An 8,004-nucleotide genomic window follows, 5' to 3' on the forward strand; every position below is an offset into this window, starting at 1 on the left:
AGATTCACGGGAGGGAAATTTGGCAGGTGAACTGGTGGTATATGTGCTCAGGCCTATGGAAAAAAAAAAATGAAGATTCATATTTACTTTTTAAACAAGTGGATAAGAATGTCTGAAAAATCTCTCATTCTTTCTTTATCTGGCGTAGAGTCGCTATTTTTTACATTAGCATGTGAATGTAATAAAAACTACAGAGCACTGCCATTATTCTATGGCCTATAAATAGACCCTAATGTTGAGTTAAATTGACCAACAACCATAATTATCTGTCACTTGCCAGTGGATTACAGTTTGGACTTTGTTAGAGGAAAGTCTTCATTTTTTAGGGAAACTATTACAGACCTTTTGAAATAGATGCTTTTTCTATACTTAAAACCTATAGGATCTTAGACTTAAAGTCACCTTTGGAGAAGGGAGTAGCCAAAAAGAAAATGCTAAATAAGACTAAATATTCCAGAGTTGAATTACAACAAGAGAATTCTAGGGTTCATATCTTTTTGTCACGCAGTTTGGGGAAGGGATGGGAAGCAGGCTTTTGCTCATAGCCCACCACTCTTATTTGGCGGGAGCTGTCTGGAACACAGTGTTGAGGCTGACTTTGAGGCTGAGTGGAAAACAGGCCCCAGCTGGTTAGGAAGGTCCAACACGGGGAGAGAAAAGGGGAGTGGCAGAATGAGTGTGAAAAGGTGGTCATCCTTCCGCTGATCAGTGCAGCTGGGGAGGCACCACATTGCCACAATAGTCCTCATCAACCTCCACAACTCTTAGGGCAGGCATTCTGTCCCTTAAGTCACATCATAAAGTGCCTCATCTAATGAATCACATTTTTTCCCACAGAGCTATCGAAATTCTCTTAGAATATTCCATTTATATACAGATGTGGTTCCTAACAATTTGGAAACCTGGGTTTGTTGGGCCTTCTATGTTTGCTTGTGTTGTTGAAGTCTTAAAATGGAATATGAAGCCTCATCTCTACGTGCAGAGGATCACTATCCAAATAATGTGCATATGTGGTTGTATAAGAGTCTAATGAAACATTTTCTCCTGATGTGACCAATATTCACCTTCCAGGCTCAGAGCCTGTCCAATGCTAAGCCCATAGCGCTGGGTTCAGAAGCCACTGGATTTGACACAATAAATGCTAAGATTGAAATTCTTAACACAGTTCAAGTAGGCAGGTTCACTGATAACACTGTGAAGGTTTGATGTAAACACTTTGTGAAAAGTATTCATGGGATACGTAAAAAAGTTTTAAATTAAAGTCACCATTCTACTTGTAGATTACTTTTGTAATTAGTTTTTGCTTGTATTTTTTAATTATAAATGATTTTTTTCCGAGTCAAAGCGTAATTTCTCATTCTGGTATAAACCAATAAATGATTTCTTCCTCAAAATACAATAAAACTAAGATCATTAGACCATTTCCTGGTTGTAAAATGCAGCGGATTCAAGTTATCTTCCTTTAAACACAAAGCCAAAATGTATAAATTATGGCCATCCAGGTTATTTTTCGTGCAGTTTGCACATACTTGTACAAAACCTGTACAAACTAAGGCAGGTTTTCTGAGGCAGTTTGTAGGACTCTGGCAGATGAAGTATTCAAAACTTTTTCTTTCTTTTCTTTTCTATTTTTTTTTTTTTTTTTTTTTTTTGAGATAGGGTCTTACTCTGTCACCCAGGCTGGAGTGCAGTGGCTCAATCACAGCTCACTGCAGCCCTAAACTCCTCGGCTCAAGTCATCCTCCCCCCTCAACCTCCCAAGTAGCTGGGACCACCAGCAAATACCACCACACCCGGCTACGTTTTGTATCTTTTGTAGAGATGGAGTTTTGTCAGGTTGCCCAAACTGGTCTTGATCTCCTGGGCTGAAGCGATCCTCCCATCTCAGACACCCAAAATGCTGGGTTTACAGGTATGAATCAGTGTGCCCAGCCTGAAATATTCAGTTTTGTAAGATTTTAAAGCTATGTCTTAAACATGAAAAGATGAAATCCATCTAAAACATTTAAAAGGAAAACTTTTTATAATGAGTGCCAAAGAAATAGAAGGGGAACAAGAATATCATTAGGAAATTTGATGTAAATGACCGGAGTATATGCAAATATTTCTGTTTTAACTGTCTTTTATTCTTGTTTTATGTAATTAATTGTCTAGATAATTTTACAATTTATATTGAGTGGCAGCAATGAGAAGACTCTATCTGAGATGCTACCGTAAATACTCAGAGAAAAGCCCAGAGAATGGTAGAAGAGAAGGGTTCATGGATAAGAAACTAGTATGAGCAGCAAGTCACCAAAGTGTTGTTTTGTTTTTATATTAAGATATCTTAGGTTCTCCCTAGAATCCACAGTCCAAATTCTGATCTCGGATTTACTGTGAGATAAAGGGTACGTGGGACCTGTTTGCTTTTCCTAAACATGAATGAGAGAACTCTGGTTTGTGCATTTCTGACTGTCTGCAATTCAGAGCCCATTGAGACCGAGAGTGCCTCTCCATCCGCTTGTGAGAAAGCCCAGTCACTTTCCTCAGTTCAGCCTGGTCAGTGCCCAGGTTCCAGCCACACCCAAGCACAGCAACATGTTCCCCTCGGGGGTTTGCTCAGAAACCAGGGGCTCCCCACTTAAGCTAACTGCCACTGTCAAAGGCAGGCTGGCTCCCCGGTTCCCTTCACATCGTCCAACTCGCACTCTTCCCAGGCTGTACTTCATTCCCATGGGTTAGGCCCTCCTTATCCTCCACGGAATGGGTTCTATACCAGGGGCCCTGCTGTGTGCTGGACGTACTGTGGCCCTGTAATCCTCAGAACCACAGTGATGGGGGTCTGCCAGCCTTTCGCAAGTGTGGACACTGAGACTTGGAAAGGTTGGCATCAGTTGCACAAACGTCAGGCGGGCTGCAGTGGCTCCCTGGTGGCACCCCACAGCATGCCTTTCCTGCTGCTCTGGGTCACCCACAGGTCTCCTGGTCCCCTGGACACTCACAACACGTTTACATTTTCTTTCCAACTTTCCCCATGACTTTTATGTTCTGACAAGGCATTTTTTCTTTTCACTTAAGTTCTAGTTTTTTTAAAATATAAAAATAAAACCTTCTTATGCATTCTACAACAATCTCTATATAACATGTTAGACATGAAGGTATCGTAGGATTTTTTTAATTGAAATAAGTTTTAGAAGCTGTGTAATCTAATTTCCTTGCTTTACAATCAAGTAATTAAGGACCGAAGGGATTAAATGACTCAACTGAAGGAACTTTGCTCGGTTTATAGCAACAGGAGAAACAGGACCCAGGCCCGTGAACTGTGATAAACACACTGCCTCAGATTCTTTACTAAATCCTTCATTTCATAAATCTCCTTTTGGTTACAGTATATTCTATACATTAAAAAAATTCGCTTTATTTATATTGAAATTAATTTGTATGAATGTAAAACCTACCCAGTCTTCATTCAAATAACATTGTCAGTAAAGTTTTTCTTGTTAGCAGTTCCTGGACCAAATGCGTTGTTGATGTTCCCACCCATTTTGAACTCGAATAAGAATATTGCACAAATTTGCTTTTTGGCACAGTGGCTCAGGCCTGTAATCCCAGCACTTTGGGAGGCTGAGGTGGGCGGATCACAAGGTCAGGAGATGGAGACCATCCTGGCTAACACAGTGAAACTCCATCTCTACTAAAAACACAAAAAATTAGCCAGGTGTGGTGGCGGGTGCTTGTAGTCCCAGCTACTCAGGAGGCTGAGGCAGGAGAATGGCATGAACTCGAGAGGCTGAGGCAGAAGAACCACAGGAACCCGGGAGGCAGAGCTTACAATGAGCCGAGATTGCACCACTGCACTCCAGCCTGGGCGAGAGAGCGAGACTCCGTCTCAAAAAAAAACAAAAGAAAAAGAAAAAAAAAGTTTTTCTGCAGTGAAGAATGGAAGCTTTTGTTGCAAAAATAAAGATTTTTAGCATTTGTAACACTTGAAAAATAATTCCAGAGCATTGTATTTGCTTAGGGGGAAAAAAAGGGAGTAAATCAAATCCAAGTAATCTCTCTACCTGAGATAATAGCATTGTATCAATGTCAGCTTTTGGTTCTGACAAGGCACTCTAGCTCTGTATGACATGGTCATTGAGGAAGCTGGCTGAAGGGTAGGTGGAACCCCTCCGTACTATTTTGGCAACTTCTTGTGAGTCTTGAGCTACTTCAGAACAAAAAGTCATTTTGTTTTGTTTTGTTTTTTTCAGCGATGATATATGGCTAGGACAACCAGCCCTGAGAAACTTTGCGAAAATGATCATACCCTGGTGCTCCTCCTTTAATAGACATGGCAGCGCCTGAATTCCAGATCCAGCCCCACCTCCCAGGTCGGCTCTATCCCCAGCCTCACAGGTGCACGGGGGCTCTTGGTACACTTCAGAGCTCAGGGGGCTAATAGAGTTTTACAGGCTGGCCTGAGAGTCGAGGCTTCTTTCCTAGCATGGTTTCTATAGGGAAATGCTTCTGTATTCCAGAGAATCGATTCACAACTGTACTCTTGAAGTCCAACCCGTCTGTAGGTTGGGGGTGGTCTATGACCTGCTGTGACTGTGACCTTAGGTATAGTACAAAGGACAAGTGAAATGGAAGCCACAGCTATGAGTTTCTTCTGCTTTGAAATAAGCATTCACCTGATGATGAATGGGCAAGTTTCACAAGTTTTACAAATATGGTGACCAAGCATATTTCCCCAAGCCAAAGCCTTATAAGAAGGCCATTACTGAAAAAAATAATATTTGTGTTTCTTCTACTCTTTTACTGTTTTAGTTACTGGTGTTAATTAGTGATCTTACTGCAAAAGACTTGCTATCTTTTCTTAATAGATACAACAACACAGCATGGTGCATAGGACTTGTGTGTGCACATCCCACAACATACCTAAATGTACCTCCAAACAGTTTGTATTTAATACCTCGTTCTCCGGGGCATCTGTGCTCACAAATGCAACCCCTTCAACACCTCCGTGTGAACCTCAGTAGCGGTCATTCTTCAGTCCTGCAGGAAGCCCTGTCCTCGCAGTGGTCTCACACTCAAACGTCTCTGGGAGTTCCCAGGAACTGATTTTTATAATTCCCCAAACACCATCTTGACAGTTTTCTGTACTTCTTGTACCTTTCTAGGAATCTCTAGGACGAGGACGGGTGGGGGTGTCTCATGTGTACTGTGGATTTGCATTTTACTCATGGGCAAGTTCTTAAGTCAGAGCACAGGAAGAAAATAGTATGTGGTTAAAAATCATAGCTGAATGTCTTTTCAGTATCCAGAATGAGAACAGATCATGGGTGTTCTGGTCAGGGGTCTGACGAAGTCATTGGCTTGAGCACAGGAATCATCTTGTTGGAAAGTGAACAATTCAATTGGTGATGTATACACGTGGGAGGCTTGCGAATGCCAGGAACGGCAGGTTCACGTCTCTTAGTGCACACTCACTAGGGGCCTCTGTTCTCTGGATAGGGATGAAAGGGAGCCGGACAAATTTCCCTTCCAGTCCACCCTACAGGTTCCCACTGCTCCCAGCTCCAATTTATCCCTCAGATTGGTGTGTCTGAGCCACAGATACAGTCAGAGTTCGAGTTTTCTCCCAAAGGTTTCCTGGCCTCCAGTCAAATCAGTGGATATCCGTGGCATCTAGGCTTGTGTCCCTAAATATTCTGTGTGCCCAAAGCCCACAGACAAAGTATAGTGGTTACCTATTTGATCAACCACTACACACTTGAGTCTTCGTTCCAGACTAGCCAACACTTCCTGTCATGTGCTAACACTGACCACTGGGGACCATAACCCATCCCCAATCATGTGACCCCTCACAAGTTAAGCCCTCTTTATCAGTCAGTATTTTCATCACCACCCCCAAGCCCATGCCAATTCCCTCTTCATACATGTGCTTAATCCTTCTCTTCAATCTGAGATGATCTCTCTTATCACTACCTCCTGTTCACACCACATCTAATATATACTCTCCATTTATACCCATATCATATCTTTACCCACACCCTGTAGGTCAACATAGCTAGCTATTGCAGCACAGTGGTCAAGCAGGCAACTGCTAGAAGCTGCTCTGGAATTCCACCTCTGTCATTCATTTGCTATGTGTCAGACACACTGCTCACCCTCTTTGCATTTAATTTCCTCTTTGGTAAAACAGGGATAAATAACAGCATCAACCCTGTAGAACTGTAGGGAGAAACAAAGGAAACACTGTAAGTCAATTGCTTAGCATAGTGTCAGACAAAAAGAAGGGTTTGATCAATATTAACTATTCTTCAAAGTTCTTGCCATTTCCAAATCGCACTTAATCTCACTTCCCTCATGCCTCTTTCCTAAACTCTGCTTGTTTCTCTTAACTCCTAAATATTTATGCTCACATCAAACCACTTAACATTCAATAGCATACCCTTAGCAGGAAGTTCCCTCCTCCTGCCTTTTTTTTTTTTTTTTTTTCTTTTTTGAGATAGGGCCTCACTCTGTTGGCCAGGCTGGAGTGCAGTGGCACGATCTCGGCTCACTGCAACCTCCACCTCCTAGGCTCAAGCAATCCTCCCAAGTAGTTATGACTATAGGTGTGTGTTCCCACACCCAGCTGATTGTCATATTTTTTGTAGAGATGGGGTTTTGCCAGGCCGATCTCAAACTCCTGGGCTCAAGTGATCCACATGCCTTGGCCTCCCAAAGTGCTGGGATTACAGGCACGAACCACTACACCTTACCCGAACTTTTAAAAAATTGTGTTAAATAAGTTATTATTGTGTCCTTAATCTTTTTGAACACAGGTACCGTATTATATATTTCTCTTGTGTGAAAAATGCCCAATGTAGTTCAGGACATATCACTAGATATTCTACAAATAATTCCTTGACTCTCTGAATCATTTTGAGGAAAACCCAACAACTCATTTGATTATGAGTTTAGAATATTCATATTTTCTGCACCTCTTTTTAAAAAAATGATTTGGTCTAATCATACCTTCCCCAACACCCAAGTGAACAAAATAAATTAGGTCTTCTGTGGTTTCCAAACACCATTATTTTTTGTTCATCCAAGAGCAGAAAAGCCATGATCTCACATTATCAAAATGGGCCCAAATGCCTGACGCAGTTGCTAATTATTGCTCCGCTGACGTTTTCGGATGTGCTTCTGAGCAGCCTGTCATGAGCCAGTGATGCCAACACAACAACTTTACAAAGGAAACTTGCCAGAGTGAGAGTTGATTTATGGCCTCATTGCCCTTGCAGGTATCATATAGACGCAACCTAAAAGATCCTCAGTTTGTGTTGTTGGCAGATTTTGTTCAATGGGGGTGCATTTTTATACCTCAGATACAGTGGCCGACAAACTGATTTAAAAAATTTTTCCACTTGGATATTTTGTGACTGTGAAATCTCCATTAGAGAATATCAAAATTTTTTTTACAGATATGATGTCTGAAGCGTTGGCATAATCTTCACTCATGAAATGCCCTAGGAATGACTTTTCAGATGGCTGAAAGTATGATGTATACATAGCATTAACTAATCAAAATACTTAGAAAATTGGGTTTGGAAAAATGGTGCAATTGAACTTTTAAATATCAGCTCTAGAATAGAATTTGAGATTCCTGTTATCCTTTCAGGAAAGCCAATATTAATGGAAATGAAAGGAAAATGATTTAATTATGCTAGCTCACCTGTAGAAATCAACTAGATGGATGGATTATTTAGATGACAAAATATCTTTAAACTTAACTTTTAAATAAGAAGTGTATGTTTTATTCTAGGATATCTGTATGGATATACTCTAAATTTCTGACTCTGAAAACTCAAATTTCAAAACATGAAATATTCAGGTTTGAGGCTCACCTCCCAGAGCATGTTGGAGAATAATTTGATTTGTCTTTCCTTAAGGTGCCCGGCGTGAAGCCCCAAAAGGCAGCAAGACCCAACTTTAAATTACATTTCAATTAAGAAATCAAAATAACATTTATACATCTTACTTTATTAATCC

Source organism: Macaca fascicularis, chromosome 4 (assembly GCF_037993035.2).
Source record: "Macaca fascicularis isolate 582-1 chromosome 4, T2T-MFA8v1.1".
NCBI classification, from domain to species: Eukaryota; Metazoa; Chordata; class Mammalia; order Primates; family Cercopithecidae; genus Macaca; species Macaca fascicularis.